This window comes from Telopea speciosissima, chromosome 6 (genome assembly GCF_018873765.1).
Source record: "Telopea speciosissima isolate NSW1024214 ecotype Mountain lineage chromosome 6, Tspe_v1, whole genome shotgun sequence".
In the NCBI taxonomy this organism is placed as follows: domain Eukaryota; kingdom Viridiplantae; phylum Streptophyta; class Magnoliopsida; order Proteales; family Proteaceae; genus Telopea; species Telopea speciosissima.
The window spans coordinates 41,712,328-41,730,385 of record NC_057921.1 but is presented as its reverse complement, the minus strand read 5'-3'; the positions used below and the strand labels follow the sequence as shown (position 1 = coordinate 41,730,385).

The window sequence follows — 18,058 nt, the reverse complement described above, 5'->3', positions numbered from 1 at the left end:
CAGCAATTTCTCCCAAAGCTTGGAGAACCCAACCGAGAAAGCAAGCTGTAACTTCGATTATCTAGCTAAACAAGAGCATGAGATGTATCAAAAATGGTTTTAAGAATGATCCAAATGTGAGAACTAAACTTGCACAAAATTCTGCGCTTCTTCTTCTCCAAGAGCTCCAAGAACAAAAAACCTTTTTTTTGTCTTCTTCTTCTCAAAAAAAAGTGAAAAATAATTTTTTTCTCCTTAGAAAAAGTCCACTCATTCTCTCTCTTCCTTTTTCTTACAAAGAAAGAAAACCACATCTCACTTTACGTAGGAGACCTTTCAAATTCAAAAAAACCACTAAGAATGAAAAAATGGATGCCAACTCACATTTGGCCTTTTTGACTTCTCAAATGGGTTTTGACCCAACTTGGTCCAAGCACCCAAAAAAGCTCCACATGGGGTTGGACCAATATAGCCCAACACCTAACAAACTCCCCCTTCAGTCCCATGAGGAGGACTCCCCTATACTGTAGGCTCATATGGAATCCATGCCTGCCAAATTCCTACATAGTTCATGCTTCTCCTTTGGCATTGTCTTAGTCATCATATTTGATGGATTCCTATCAGTATGGATTTTATTGATCTTCATCAAACCACTTTTAAGGATATCTCTAATCCAATGATATCGAAACATCAATATGCTTGGTCCTAGAGTGGAATGTAGCATTCTTGCTCAAATCAATGGCACTTCGACTGTCACACCTAACAACATACTCTTTTTGTTCCAAACCCAACTCCATAAGAAAATGCTTTAACCATAGCATCTCCTTACAAGCTTCTGTGGTAGCAATGTATTCTGCCTCTGTAGTTGATAGAGCAACACACTTTTACAATTTAGATTGCCAAGAGATGGCTCCCCCTGTAAAAGTAAACAAATAACTCGAAGTAGACTTCCTTCTGTCAATATCTCCTCCCACATCTGAATCTATATAGCCTTCCACCATGGATGATGAATTTCCAAAGCATAAACAAATTTTAGATGTGTCTCTTAGATACCTTAGAATCCATTTTACAGCTTCCCAATATTGTTTATTTGGATTTGCTAAGTACCTACTAACAACACCCGTGGCATGTCCTATGTCGGGCCTTGTACATATAATAGCATACATCAAACTCCTTATAGGTGAAGCGTAGGGGATCTTCTCCATTTCCTTCTTTTCTTCATTGCTAGTTGGAGACAACTTAGCACTCAATTTGAAATGGTTAGCTAACGGTGTACTGACGGCCTTTGTATTCTTCATGTTGAGTCTTGCAAGTACTTTCTCAACGTACTTTTCTTGTGATAACCATAACTTCTTATTCTTCCTATCACGCTCGATTGCCATGCCCAAAATCTGTTTTGCTGCCCTTAGATCCTTCATGTCAAAGACCTTGTTTAATTTTTTCTTCAACTTGTCAATTAAGTTAGCATCTTGACCAACAATGAACATATCATCAATATACAACAAGAGAATAATAAAGGAAGAATTTGAATATTTTCTGAGGTAAACACAATGGTCAGCAATGGTTCTAGTAAAACCATTATTCATCATAAATGAGTCAAATTTAATGTACCATTGTCGTGGTGCTTACTTCAAATCATACAAGCTCTTCTTCAACTTGCATATCATGTGCACCTTGTCCTTTACAAGGAATCCTTCCGGCTGCTCCATGTAAATTTATTCCTCTAAATCTCCATGCAAGAAAGCAGTTTTCACATCCAACTACTTATTCTCCAAGTCTTGACAAGCGATTAGACCAAGGATAATATGAATAGAAATCATCTTCACCACGGGAGAAAAAATTTCATCAAAATCAATACCCTTTTTCTACTCAAATCCTTTAACAACTAGCCTTGCCTTATACCTCATTTTCTTTTTGTCGTCTTCATTTTTCAGCTTGAAAACCCATTTGTTTTTCAAAGCCTTTCGTTCTTTTGGTAGTTCAACCAACTCATAGGTCTTATTCTTATGCAAAGAATCAAGCTCTTCTTGCATAACTTTCTTTCATTCAACCTTTTGTTGATGAACCATGGCTTCTTCAAAATTTTTTGGTTCACCACTTTCAGTTACTATCACATACTTTGATGATGGATATTTTATTGATGCTTTCCTTTCTTTTTGTGATCTTCTTGGCATAGGTTGTTCTTCTTGAGGTAACTGTTCCCGTGCTCAACATTACTATGTGCATCATCATTTTCATGTACATCATCAACTGTTTGAGGAGCCTCATCACTCTTAACTTGATTTTCTTCAACTTGACTTTGCTATCCATCATCACCATAAATAGGTAAAGGGAGTTGTTCTTTTGGCAATTCATCTACAATCCTCCTTGGCACTTCCTCCTTATCAAAATCAATAAGTGTTTGATTTTCTCAAAAAATCACATCCCTACTTTTGATAATTTTTTTATCAACTGGATCCTATAATCTGTAACCAAGCTTTTCATCTACATACCCCATGAAAATACATTGTTTTATATTGTCATCAAACTGAGACCTCTCATCTTTTGTAACATGCACAAAAGCCTTGCAACCAAATACTTTAAGTGACTATAAGAAACATCTTTCCCCCTCCACACAGTTTGTGGAACATTTTCATCCAAAAAAGCAGATAGAGATAAATTGATTAAGTATGTAGCTATCCTCAAAGCTTCTTCCCAAAATGGTTTAGGTAATTTTACCGTTGAAAGCATGTACTTAACTCTTTCCATAATGGTGCGGTTCATCCTTTTTGTAACACCATTAAGCTGTGGAGACTTGCAAACTGTTTGCTCATGTCGAATACCATGAGCTTTGCAATATTTTTCAAAGGGACCACGCTCATCATACTCACCACCACTATCTGTGCGAATGCATTTGAGAGATTTTCCTGTTTCTCTTTCAACCATGACATGAAATTGTTGAAAGATTTCAAGTACTTGGTCTTTAGTCTTCATGGTAAAACTCCAAACTTTCCTAAATGCATCATTAATAAAAGTGACAAAATACAATGTACCACCAAGAGTTTTTACCCTCATAGGACCACATACATCGGAATGAATTAAATCAAGAATCTTAATTTTTCGTTTAGTTAAAGCATGTGAAAAAGAAACTCTATGATGCTTTCCAACTAAACAATCATCACAAGGGGACAAAGACGTACCTTTGATATTTGGAAGATAATTTTTCTTCACTAAAACCTCCATACCTTTCTCACTCATGTGGCCAAGCCGCCAATGCCATAAATCAAAATGAGGTTCTCCAATGGCAGTGTTCACTTCGCCATATGATAGTTGAGCTTCGATCTTGTAAAGAGAGCAACATTTCTTGTCTTTTACCATAACAAGAGAGCCCTTTTTCAGCTTCCACATTCCATTGCCAAATTGTGACTCATATCCTTCATCATCAAGCTTCCCAGTTGAAATGAGATTTAATCTAAGATTTGGAACATGTTTCATATCCTTGAGAACCAACTTATAGCCAACATTAGTTGTAATGCAAACATTATCCATTCCAATAATTTTTTATTTTCCATCATTTCCCATCTTTACCGAACCAAAGTCTCCTGACTTGTAAAAGGTAAAGAAATCTTTATGTGAAGTAGCATGAAAGAATGTTCCTAAGTCACTGACCCAATTTGAATCATTACATGTTGCATTAACACAACCATCAATACACATAGAAAAAAATAGAACTCCATCAGAAGCAACTACGGTGATTTCTTGTTCTTTGTTGCCATCACCACTCTTTTCTCCCTTCTGATTTTTCTTCAATTTTCAACAATCTTTTTTCATGTGTCCTGGCTTTTTACAATAATAACAAATCACACCTTTTCTTGATTTAGATCTTTATTTTGATTTACTTCGACTATGATTTTCTTTATGCTTGATCTTTTTCTTTCCTCTGTAACCAAAGCATGTGGGTGTGAAGAATCTGTAGATTTTCTTCTCACTTCTTCATTCAACAAACTACCTATAACTTGACTCATGGTAATAATACCATCGAGTATCGAGTTGCTAAGGGGTACAACAAGAGTCTCCCAACTATCCGGTAATGAGCTTAGCAACAATAATGTTTGTAATTCATCATCTAACACCATCTTCATAGCTGCTAACTGATTAACAATGCTTTGCATTTCATTCAAGTGCTCTGCAACCGACCTATTTTCTTTGAATTTCAAGTTCACAAGTTTTCTAATTAAAAATGCCTTGTTTTCAGCTATTTTCCTTTCATACAAATCATGCAATTCCTTTCATAGAGAACTTGTACTAGTTTTATTTGATACATGATGGAACACAACATCATCCAACCATTGTCGAATACAAACAATTATTTTTTTATCCATTTTCTTCCACTCATCATCTGACATGCTTTCTGGTTTCTTCTCTATTCCATCAACTGGCGAATAGAGGTCTCTTGAATAAAGAAGGTCTTCCATTTTGGCTTTTCAAATCAACCAATTATTTCCATGCAAGTTAACCATAATTGCATCCATTTTTTATTTACATACACAATAAAATCAGCCAAGCTCTGATACCACTTGTTGGGAAGAGATGCGAAATAACCTTCCCACCTATGTAAATCAAAGAAGCAAATAAACGAAAAATAAAAACCAAACAAGCAACCACAAATCAAAAGGAACACAAGATTTAACATGAAAAACCCTTCAATGTGAAGGAAAAAAATCACGGGACAACTCCAAAAATAATCCACTAAATCAAATAGAATGATTATAATGATTTACTTCTCAAGTTTATGCCCAAACTTGAGATCCACCACAATATTGAGAAAAGGAATAACAAGCACTTGGAAAGATTATAAGATTACCTCACACTTTAAAGGAAAATGCTACCAAATCACCTTTAAAAGCCACCAATAATTTCTCCCAAAGCTTGGAGAATGCAACCGAGAAAGTAAGCTGCAACTTCGATTACCCGACTAAACAAGAGCATGAGATGTAATAAAAACGGTCTCAAGAATGACCTAAATGTAAGAACTAAACTTTCACAAAATTCTGCACTTCTTCTCCAAGAACTCCAAGAACAAAAAACCTTTTTTTTTTTTGTGTTTTCTTTTTCTCAAAAAAAAATGAAAAACAACTTTTTCTCTCCTTAGAAAAAGTCCACTCATTCTCTCTCTTCCTTTTTCTTACAAAGAAAGAAACCCACATCTCACTTTATGTAGGAGACCTTTCAAATTCAAAAAAATCACTAAGAATGAGAAAGTGGATGCCAACTCACATTTGGCCTTTTTGACTTCTCAAATGGATTTTGACTCAACTTGGTCCAAGCACCCAAAAAAGCTCTACATGGGACTGGACCAATATAGCCCAACACCCAATAGTGTACTGGGTTGGCTTTTCTTTTTATACCTTATCTTAAAAACCCTTTTGAAAATAAAATGGGTAATTAAAAGGTATCAAGTTCTAAATACACCTATAGATGTGTCATTGAGACACTCCCTTAATTTTTTTATGGTTGAACATTAACTAGGAATGGAATAAGTGCAACAACAAACGATCGTTTTGCGATTATATAATAACTATTTAGATTCGCTCGTCCAGATCTAATCAGATTTAATTAGATGAGCTATATGGATCGACTCATGGATGCAACGGTAAGACTGCATACATTATGACCCTCCGTAGACTCTATAGTGGTAGAAGCCTCATACACTGGATAGATCCTTTTTTAAGAGAGAAAGAGGTTGAACATACTTCAACCTTAGATCATATGACCATTATTCTTTTTCCACATGGTATTTCCAATCATTCAAAGAGGCCTTTTCAGTATGAAAATTTTTTAATGCTGTAATCCTCTTTTCAACATGTTATTAAAACAACATGGAAGACTCAATTTTCTGGGTCACACACTTCGTTTCTTTGTGACAAATTCTTAATTTTTAGTCAGACATTATCGCAATGGAAAAAATACACTGTAGGTAATCTACAGCAATACATCAATATGCTTAGATCCCAATTATAAACTCATCAAGCTTATCCTACTCTGAACCGAGATGATGCTTGGTATTCTTATGCAAAGCTTTAGTTGACTAAACTGACTTTATGTATCATGCAAGAAGAAAAATTGTGGGAACGAATGTTCAGTTGTATATATAATAGAGGGTGACTGAACTAAAGCTTAAGATCACTCAGTTGCCTACTTATCCCAAATGGGGGAATCAGATCAGAGACGATGATCTATATGCAGATATGGATTACATGCAAGGGATGGGGAACATGATATGGATGCATATGTGTGTGTGCGTGTGTGTGTGTGTGTACAATTATTTGTGGGTGGAGTGATAGAATATGTGTGATTATACTATATGAATGCATGGTTATGACCAAACCTAATTGAGTCAGGCTGCTTATGTACCTTAGATAGGGATCAGGTTAATCGTAGTTTCTAGTACTTGACTGAGAGAATTCTCGGGTTTTAACCACATTAGAAGTCTAACCAGTGGTTTTGAAATGGTTGGGCCTAACATCACTATTCCAATGTCATTGGATCCTTTCCCGAAGTTTTGCGGCTTAATGGCGTACCCCATACATGTTTTGGAAAGAGACCGGCATCGCAACGACATACTTAGGGTGGAATCTATTGGATTTACCTCGATTTGCATGCCATTGGATGCCTAGGGTGGTATCTATTGGTTTTGCCTTGATTCACGTGCCATTAGGAACCTAGAGTAGTATCTATTCATTTTGTTTCAATTTACGTGACACAGGGTACTTAGGGTGGTATCTACTGGTTTTACACCAATTTGTGTGTCTAGAGTGTTATCTACTGGTATATCATGGGGTGCACCAGTGGGTAGCTACTGTAAAAAGAATTTATGTAATGCACAAATTAAATAAATGAATGAGAGAAGGTCAGAAGTGTACCTGGTCGATCTACCCCGAGTCTGGGCAGCAAAGGTGACGACTCATATCCTTCAGGTGGTCCCCTGAAGTATACCACACGACCCGATCATCCTTGGCAATAGTGCCTAAGGCTGGACCTTGACGATTGGCTCACGCATGCTTGCGGTAACTCATCATAAACAGAAAAAGCAGAAAAGAAGACTAAGGCAGAGCTCTGAAAAGAAAACAGCAAAGCTTCGCTACAAAATTTAAAGTGAAGAAATGAGGGGAGGGCCTTTTCTATAAGCCCTAGCCATTGTGGCGCCGCGGTAAAAATGTCACGGCCAAGATGCGTCATGCAAAATTTACCGCGACATTGTGGAATTCTTCGTGATGCCGCATATCGAGACGCTGCAATTCTCCGCATAGTTTGACATCACCGTGGCACTGCGATTAGATTTTGAGCATGGTCTCTCCCTTTTGACCCATTTTGGCCCTAACACAGTCGAGAGGTGCCACATCACCCTCAATTGATTAAGCACGGTCAAGAGGTGTCACATAACCCTCAATTGATTGAACACGGTCGAGAAGTGCCACATCACTCTCAATTGATTGAACACGGTCGAGAGGTGACTCATCACCCTCACTTGATTGAACACAATCGAGAGGTGCCACATCACCCTCAATTGATTGAACATAGTCAAGAGGTGCCACATCACCCTCACATGATTAAGCGCAATCGAGGAATGCCGCATTGCTTCCATATGATTAATCCGTTTTTACCATATTTTAACGTGGTTTATCAAGTGATTTTTGTCGAGATTAACTGCTCACGATTTTCCATTGCAACTCTGCCACTTCTGAGCAAATTGTCAGCAGTAAATGCTCTTGCTGATAAAATCATATGCTCTTTTGTCTTCGCCCTGCTGTTGTGGCACATGCCTCAACCAAAGAGAGGCAAACTATAGACAATAAATCTTTGCCACCACTCCCGACGATGATGATAACAGGACACAAATGGAAGAAGGAATCGCACTCTGAGCACCCAAATACCCCAGAAAATCCAAAAATCCCCAAAAAGTGACCCCTGAAAGCATACCATAATCGTGGTGCCGCGGGTTTTTTAACTTTGATGGTGCAAAAATTTTACCGCATCATCAAATGTCATCCAAATGTCATCATGGCAGATGTCTTCACATCAGGGTGTGTCAGAGTTATATGTTGAAGTGCACCTACAATTGATCGATATTTAGTAGCATCTGGGAAGAGGGCACCCCCTGAATCTGATGGCTTGAATGTAGTAGCCATAGGGGTGGCACTAGGTTTGCAATCCACCATACCCGCACGATGAAGAAGATCAAAGACATACATAGATTGAGAAAGCAAGAGACCCTTGGAGCTGTAGATCGCCTCAATCCCAAGAAAAAAAGATAACGGGCCAAGATCATTGATAGAAAACTCAGAAGAGAGCTAGCTTAGGAGCAATACAACACGATCAACAGAGTTACTGGTAACTAAAATATCATCCACGTAGATGAACACATAAATTGTGTGATGAGCATCCTTGAAAATAAAAAGGGAGGGATCCGTTTGAGATGCATGAAATCCCAATTGAAGAAGATACTGTGAGAGGCATTGAAACCATGCATGCGAGGCCTGTTTCAACCCATAAAGAGATCTGGATAAAGCTCCTGAAGGGAGCAAGTGCGTGGAGGACGTGTCAGGGCAGCAGGGGCGGTGGTGGGTAGAGGGGGAGGCTATACTATTTTTCTCTTCCCAAAAGAAAAGGTGCTGAAATAATACGTCAATAGAGTGAGAAGAAGAAGAAGACGAAAAGAAGCTCTACAAATGAAAAGGTGCTGGAACCTCTCTCTCTCTCTCTCGTTGAAATTGGTGCCCTTGTGCTCTGAAGAACGCCCCCAATGGCATTCCACAAAATGGCTCTATTTATTTCTATATAAAATATTTTATAGGATTAGCTACAAAAGCAATCACAACAGAATAAATTTAAAAAAAAGAAAAAGAAAAATCTTTTACTGAAATATTATTTATAATATGGAAAACAATTAAATTTTATTCAATTATTTTTCCATGAAAGTAGTGTGATCTTGACCATTGATACACTTGGAACATGTAAAGAACTCCACTGCTATCATATGTTTGAATCATTTCCCTCACTCAACCATGCTTCAAAATATGCTTTCTTGTTATGTTCAACAAAAAATATTGAGAAAAGTAAAATTCATGAATGAAAATTGATTTGCAGAAATATATTTTACATTTAAATAAAAGTAACATTATTTTATTACATCTTGAGACATTTATTCCATGAGATTCAATCAAATTTAGGAATCGTCTAATTGATTAATCCAGTGGTCCTAAAAACATTTCCTTTCATTTTGTTTTGAGTATCTTTCATTTCTTAAATCTTTCCACATAAGAAGCCGACTTTCTAGTTTCTGCTAGTGTATCTTTTTGTTATTCCTTTTAGATAGTCATGCAATTTAAAACCTTGGAAAGATAGTTCTCTTTTATAATTAACTTCTTCAAACAAGTTGATATGGCCAATCCATTGTTGAAGTTGATTGGAATGTTTTTGAGTCTACTACATCCTTCCCTCCATAAGAATTTCAAAAGTACCATTGAGTCTTGACATAAATTTATAGAAAGAAAACCCAAATTCTCTCTTGACCCTCTTCTATCAGGTCAGAAGTCACAAAATAGTATCAGACACAGAGTACCTAGGGTTTCTGCCACTAACTTACTTTATAAATAGCTTTATACATCAAAGGTTGATTGAAGAGCTTTAGTCACTTGGCTTTTAAAATTGTCATATATCAATTTGGGGAATGGGATCATAGGAAAGTAATTGGGTGGCCCAATCCATAGCCATGTTTGTCTATAAACACTAACTAAAATTGTAACTCTCCTGGTTATGTCTCCTGGCATCTTTTGCTGTCAAATTATATGGTTGTTTGAAGAAAACCCTTAAAAAAAAAAAACACTATATCTAGGTACTAACCTCTCTAGAGTTTATCAGTTTAGCAAGCTGCATCTTCCACAAAGTTCTAGGAATAAAATTTTTTAGAACCCACCATTAGATGAACCCTTATGTGCAATTAGGGTATCTAAAAAGGTCCCAAAAGCTATTGGTTGAAAGGTTAAGCCTCACTGTAAAGTTGTAAATGATTGATTTGTTTAAGCCTCTATAGAAAGGCTAACTAGGAAGTGACCCTAATGAAGTTAGAAGAAGAACCCACTTTAATTAATTTAGTAGTACTTGTAATGAAGTAATCATCCTACATCCACCCTGCTAAAGCCCCCCCCCCTTTGCCTTCCTCCTTTCAACTGATTTGTCTAAGCCTCTATAGAAAGGCTAACTAGGAAGTAAGAAGTGACCCTAATGAAGTTAGAAAGACAACATACTCTAATTATATTTTTTTTTAAAATTAATTAATTTTGTGGTACTTGTGATGAAGTTATCATTCTACATAGACCCTAAAACCCCCCTTTGTCTTCCTCCTTTTACCCTAAAAAATGGCGTACTCAATGCATGAGTTCATATTGTACGTAGACTTACCCCCCCTTCATGGAGAAATTTTTTTCAATTCAAACCTATTACCACTGGTCGCTATGGAGCAACCTTACCATTACGTTGAGATCCCGCTTACGGAGAGATAGTTTCAACTTTTTTTTTTTTTTTTTTCTCTTCTTTTAAGACTTTAACATGACAACATAGTAATCCCCCCCTCCCCTCCCTCTTTTTAAGTTGTATTAGGGTAACAAAAAATTAAAAGAGGGTAAAAGGGGAAGACTAAACTCAGACTGAAACAAGTCAACAATGTGCATTTGACTTTTGACCTTCTCTTTAAATGCCGGCTAACCACGTGCAACACACTACCATCTGGTAAATTGACTACTTAAAACTTTAAAAAATATAAAAAGGTTAGAGGGAATCCTTGGAATGACCCTTCTATTTTTCTTCTTGGATTTGCTTTTCCCTTGTTTTCCTCCTTCCTTTTGTATTTGGGCTTTAGAAGAATGAGGTTTTTAGACTCTGGACCACTTGTACTAGCCTATGGGTGGTCCAATGATATTGGGGCCCACTTAGATAGTCAGTGTGATTAAACCATGAGAAGAAAACACCCTTTTCCCAACTGCTATAGATACTTATTAGCGTGATGCCATTAGTCTTCATTAAGATCTTAAGTGGGTTCATATCAAACTCCAAAGAATAAAAAGGTAGAAAGAGAAAGGTAGATTTCAAATGATCATGGATTCCAATCCAACAGTTTCACAATAAAAAACTCATGTGAGTCAGGCTCCATGCAATCAAATATCCAGATTGACTACTAATTGGCACATGCCTGCCTTAGTTTGGAGGGCAAAAAAAGGAACGATGGAGAAGGAATAGTCTCTCTCAATCACTCCAAAGTGAGAAAATGATGGATTATCTAATTGCTGATGCTGTCCCCTAACCTTTTGCTGATGCTTTGATCATTGGGTTTCATATCTTCATCCTTTAGAAATTAGAACAATGCATTAGATGGGCCTGCTCCATATAGGAACTAATGGGCTCTATTGGGCTACAACTTATTACTGTTGGGCCTAGATTGAACCTACATTGTAGTTAGAATCGTGGAGGCCCATTATATATTCTATGGGTATTAGCTGTTATTGGTGAAGTCTGATCTGAGTCCAGAAAATGTTGTGGGGAATCTTCGGAGGGCCGTTTCACCTTCGAAACGTGTCAGAAAGGCCTGTAGAGCTCGTCATGACCTTTGAAATGATATGTATTTCGGCATTTATTCAATTCTGGTCAGAACCAGACCGGGTGCGTATTTTGGGTTTTTAAGGATATTTTTGTACTTTTCTAGGTTAGGGCTTCCTTTATAAAGTGTTTTTATCTCGTTGAGAGGACAAAGTGAGATCAGAGGGTATGTAACTTGCTTCAGAGAAGTAGTGAAAAAACAATTCTATCACTTGCCATGGACGTAGCCTTTCAAATTGGAGGTGAACCACGTAAAATCTAGTGTTGTGTGTTTGACATCTCTTCTTTTTCATTTTCTTCTGTAGAATCCCCATTTTTAAGCGTCGTTTTTCTGACATTAGCCACATAATTAAGCTAAATAAAAGACAATTGCAAGAGCCAGAGAGGGAAGTTAATCAATTAATCATAGTATACAAAAGTAACCGTTAAAAGCAGTTAGAAATGGTGGAGGCCCGGCCCGCCCAGTAACTTATTTTTCAAGATATGTTCATGAAAAGGGCATCAAAAGATAGAGGAAGGATTTGGTGGTCGGTCAATGGAGTAAGATACGTTCCATTATGATGAAAATATATATAGCCTTTAGCGATGGATTACTTTGTTATAAAAGAAGAGATTTGGCCAGAGATTTGGGTTCAAAAGGAACAAAATTAGTCATCAATAACGGAAAGAGAAGTGTCAGAAGTCTATATTATATATATCCTATGTACGTACGTAATTATTGATACCATGTTCGATCATCTTGCGGTTATTCACCAACAAAGGAAGATTTCAAGAGGAAAAAAGGAAACCAAAAGCTAGTGAAAGGGAAGAATGATATATAAGTGAAATATCAAAAGGAAGACCTCTTTAATGCTTAATTTGGAGCCGAATGGAAGAACCATGGAAGGTAGTTATATAATCCCAACGGTTTGATGAAATTTTGTTCGAAGCTCAGAACGAGAGAATCGAGAACACACTCTACCAAGTGTGTAACCGCGAACACAACACGAATGAAGAAAACAAACTCTAAATCAGAATGTAGTGAGTGAAACTTTCCGTGGTTTCAATTAAACTAAACTGAGTCTAATTTTATTCATTTAATTCGCTAACTTGACTCCCACCCAAGCTACATATTTATAGAGAAAAATAAAACTCTAAATCTAAGACCTTTAACCCAAGATACCCAAACTGTGGAGGGGATCCAAGGAACATAAATTCCTAAAAAATAAAGTAAAATATAGAGATACAACTCCCAAAATTCGTTCCTCTTTACTGTCCAAGCATGGATAGTTCTAATTCTCCTTGCTCCTCAAAATTATGGGTTGCCAAAATAAAAATATGGGAGAATATTCCTTTAGCTTGCACTTTCCCATATTGACTACTATAAAATACGAAATAAAATTATGGGCCTTGCCGATGTGGCATGTGAATTAGCCTGTTTGCTATCTTGGGCTTGCTAGTGTGGGTTTTGAGCTTTGTTAACCTTCTAAGAACCTTAGGATGTGAGACTTGGGCCTCCATGTCTTCAACTATTCAATATCTATCTAGACCTGCATCATTCCCCCCAAGTTGAAGGAATTCGTCCCCAAATTCGAATCTCCAACATACGGTGTCAAGTGTTTCATCACATTGAAAACATCTGATGTCTTAATGTGGGATGCTAACTTCAAGCGATATGCATTGGGATTGATGTGTTCAAGGATTTCAAGAAGCTCCATTTTACGATCACTAAGCTTATTATAAGGGCCAACTAGATATCGCTCCGTTGGTAAAAGCACCCACACAAAACCATTGGGTTCAAAAATCATGTCGTGACGCCGTTTGTCAATGGCCTTCTTATAATTTTCAGAACTCACCTCCAAGTTTTTGCTGCACATCTTCATGGATAAGCCTCAAATGAGAAACGATTTCCTCCACCTTAGCAAGAGGTTTCCAGGAAATGGAATAGGTGCAAGATCAAGGTTTGTTGTTGGCTACTTCCCATAAACAATCATAAAGGGACTATAGCTTGTCGAATGGTTCCCCAGAAAATAATATGCAAATAGACCTAATGACAAACCATGCTCCCAAGAATGAGGATTATCATCTATCATGCATCTTAACAGACTATACCCAACATCCTGTTAACAACTTCAGTCTGACCATCAGTCTGAGGGTGAAATATAATGATGAACTGAAGTGAAGCGCCAATGCTATGCCATAGCTGTCACAAAAAAAAAAATGTCTAAGAAATTTAGAATCCCTGTCGGATGTGATACTCTTCAGTGCACCATGCAACTTGAAGACTTCTTTAAAGAACTAGTTAGCTATATATAAGAAGCATCTATGGTTTTCTTGCAAGGAATAAAAATAGACATCTTGGAAAATCGATCAACGACGACAAAGATAAAGTTCATGCCTCTTTGGATACATGGCAGTCCAAGAACAAAATCCATGTAAATATCTTCCCAAGGAGCTTTGGGAATAGGCAGGGCATATAGAAACCAACATTGGTAGCTTGTCCCTTGGATACTTGGCAGACTCTACATTGCATCATAAAGCATTGAACACATCAAGTTTCAGATGAGGCCAAACATAATGAGCCGTCACCAATTGAAGGGTCTTGTCACGACCAAAGTGTCCCTCTCATTATGAATTTCAGCAATAATCTTCAAGCGAAGGGAATAATCTGGCATACAGTTGATTTCCATTAAAGAGAAATCTATCATAAAGGGTGAATCAAGCATTGGTTTTGGCATGCATCTCCTCCAAAATATATGAAAAATATGGATCTTCTTCATGGAGTTCTCGAAAGGATTAAAAACCAATTACTGTGGTATGCATCACAGAGAGTAGATTCTTTTTTCGACTAAGAGCATTAGCTACACGGTTTTGAATTCCAACTTTGTACGTAATATTGAAAGTGAGCTCTTGAAGAAATAAATCCCAGTTCGTACGTCAGGAATAGATTTTCAGTTGACTTGAAATATACTTTAAAGCTTCGGGGTTAGTGTACAAAATAAATTCTCTATGAATTAAATATTGTCTTCAATGTTCAAAAGGTGTAAAAATGTGCATAAAACTGTAAATCATAGGTGCTATAACGAAGCTTTGTACTACTAAGTTTCTCATTGAAATGGGTAATGGGGTGGCCACCTTGACTCAGAACGACTCTAATACCCAATACTCGATACATCACCGAGAACTTCAAAAATTAGGTCAAAGTTGGGTAGTTTAAGGACTAGGATGAACTGTTTTTCCTTTAGTTTCTCAAAGCTTCTTTGAGTTGCATTTGTCCACTCGAATACTCCTTTCTTCATGTAAGCAATGAGTGGGGCTAGAATGGTCAAAGTTGGGTAGGTTAAGGACTAGGATGAACTATTTTTCCTTTAGTTTCTCAAAGCTTCTTTGAGTCGCATTTGTCCACTCGAATACTCCTTTCTTCATGTAAGCAATGAGTGGGGCTAGAATGGTCAAAATTGGGTAGGTTAAGGACTAGGATGAACTCAATTTCTCCTTTAGTTTCTCAAAGCTTCTTTGAGTCGCATTTGTCCACTCGAATACTCCTTTCTTCATGTAAGCAGTGAGTGGGGCTAGAATGGTGCTAAAATGTGCAATGAATCATCAATAAAAGGAATTAAGTCCCTGAAAGCTAAGAACTTCATGCACATTAGTAGGAGTCACCCACTCTTGTATCACCTTAATTTTAGTATCATCCATGGATATGCCATTTCCAGAAACACTAAAACCCAAAAATAGGATCCTTGACACCATGAAATAATACTTGTTAGAATTTGTAAATAAATATTCATGTCTCAACAAAGACAATACATCTCAAAGATGCTACAAATGCTAATTAGTAGTTTTGCTAAAAATTAATATATAATCAAAATACGCTTCAACAAAATGTCCCAAAAACGGTTTCAGAACCTATGTCATGAAGGTCCCCTAGTTTCTAAAAATTTGACCCAAGGTCGGGTCGTGTCAAGCCTGGGCTTAACTAGTTGGCTGCTTGGAGCCCAACCCAACCTGATATAGTATGTATATGAATAAACTATAAATATAAATACCATTCACTCAATCAGCGTACATTATTCGGTTTTAATCACCGACATACACCACTCAACCCTCACATTCTTTGTTGTATAGCGGCAACCAGGGTCAAGCAGAGCCAGGCTGGGTTGGGTTGACTACATCTAAGTACACAAGATTTTGATGGAACATCTTCGACACAAGATACACCCTCACAATATTGGTTCCATATTATCAAACCCGAATCATCTAATATGACAATAACTACAAGTCGGGAAGAAAAAGAACAAAAACAATTGCTGTTTTTGGGGAACGCACTCTCTGTCTAGGATTGTGGCTCTTGTGCCAATGCAGGAGCGGCCAATGAGAGTGCATGCGAAAGCATCATTGGAACAGGATTTTCGCATTTTATTGAGGGTGGGGCAATCATTTTGCCCATCTTGGGTAGGGGTGTCAATAGGCTGGGCTAAGCTAGGTTTTTTAAAACCCCAGCCCAATCCTAAGTTATCTTAACTTAACCAAGGCCTAGCTCAGCCCTTGGTCGGACTGGGATATCTAGCCCAAGCCCAACCATGTCTGGCTCAGCCCAACCCAGCTCGGCTCTAATTGACCTTGACTGCTGCTACACAACAAAGAATGTCAGGGTGAGTGGTGTATGCCGGTGATTAAAACCAAAGAATGTAAGCGTGGATTGAGTGAATGGCATATATATGTATAGTTTATTCATATACATACTACATAGGGTTGGGTTAGGCTCCAGGCAGCCCACTAGTTAAGCAGAGGCTTGGCCTGGCCCAACCCGGACTCGGGCCTCAAAATCTTAGCCCAAGCCTGTTCTACAAGTTAAGAAACTCAACCTACGTCCTGTTCTGGCTCAGAGCAGACTCAGGTTGGCCGGGCCAAATTGACATCCCCTTGGTATGGGGATCTGGCTCCTGTCCAGCCGTGGCGGGAGCTGGACCGTCCAACACCCTCCTAAGATTCTTCCACCTGAACACGTAAACATCCAACGGTCATTTGTTTTAAAGACACACTTTAACCCATTTGACTCCCTCACCCTCTCATTTGCCAAAACCCGACTCGACTAAACGCATTTGAATTCCCCTAAATTCCATCTTCCTCTCCTTAAAACCCAGTTTCTCTTTTTCTTCCCTGTTTCTGCAAGAATCTCCATCTTCAACTCGAGTCACTCATCTTCTTCAAGGTTGGTTCCGGTGACGGCGATGGCAACGGCGAGGCTAACCATGTAAGAGAAATGTCTTCTTCTCTCTCCTTTTCTATTTCTCTCTCCCCATGCTACGTTTTATGGAGGTGGTGATGCTTTTGGTACAATGGGTCTCAAGAGCCAAAATTAAACCACTACTTTAACTACCATCAAAATGTCTTCTTGATCGATCAACTTATTTGATTTTGCCTCCTCTCTCATTTTGCTTTTTCAATATTTGGGGGTTGTTTTACTTGTTTATTAGGAGGGGCTTGTGGGTATGGAAATCTTTACAGCGAAGGTTATGGGACAAACACAGCAGCATTGAGTACTGCTCTGTTCAACAATGGATGAAGCTGTGGAGCTTGTTACGAGATCAAATGTGGAAGTGGCTGCAAATCGTGCTTAACAGGATCCATCATAATTACAGCAACCAACTTCGGCCCACCAAACAATGCTCTCCCAAATAATAATGGAGGATGGTGCAGCCCTCCTCTAAACCACTTTGATCTCTCAGCCTATTTTCCAACGCATACCTCTGTACAAAGCAGGGATAGTCCCTGTCCAGTATAGAAGGTAAACAACTGTTGCACAGTCATCATAATCAGGAATACGTATATATCTATATAAGATTTGGTTATTTATATCTATCCAATGTGAAGTCTAAACAAAAACAAACAACTCGATATGAATTACTTAATTAATTTTGAGGGATATGATTATTAATTACAGGGTTGCTTGCACGAAGACAGGTGGGATAAGATTCACCATCAATGGACACTCTTACTTCAACCTTGTGCTAGTGACACACGTTGGTGGAGCTAGTGATATTCTGGCCATCTCCATCAAACTCTAGATCAACTGGACGAGAATCCATGTCTCGAAACTGGGGACAAAACTGGCAGAGCAACTCCTACCTTAATGGTCAAGCTCTCTCTTTCAAGGTCACAACAATGTGATGGACGATCTGTGGTCTCCAACAACACAACTGAGAGAGACAAGAAGACATTTCTCTTACCTGGTTAGCCGTGCCGTCGCTCGCCGGAACCAACCTTGAAGAAGATGAGTGACTCGAGTTGAAGATGGAGATGTAAGGGTATTTGTGTAATATCCCTTCATATGTTCTAATATAATCCTACTTGTATTAATACTCAGGCTGTGAGGTGCAATCTAGTATTTAGCCCATCTGACCTAAACCCTAGTTTCCTATAAATACTAACTGGAGGCAGCAGTCTGGGTATTCCAAACTAGATA

The 18,058-nt window shown here is 38.0% G+C and overlaps 1 pseudogene; it reads left to right on the top strand.

Annotated features, from left to right (window-relative positions):
* Positions 1-8,434: 8,434 nt before the first annotated feature.
* LOC122665750 lies at positions 8,435-17,830 on the top strand (annotated as a pseudogene).
* Positions 17,831-18,058: the final 228 nt, after the last annotated feature.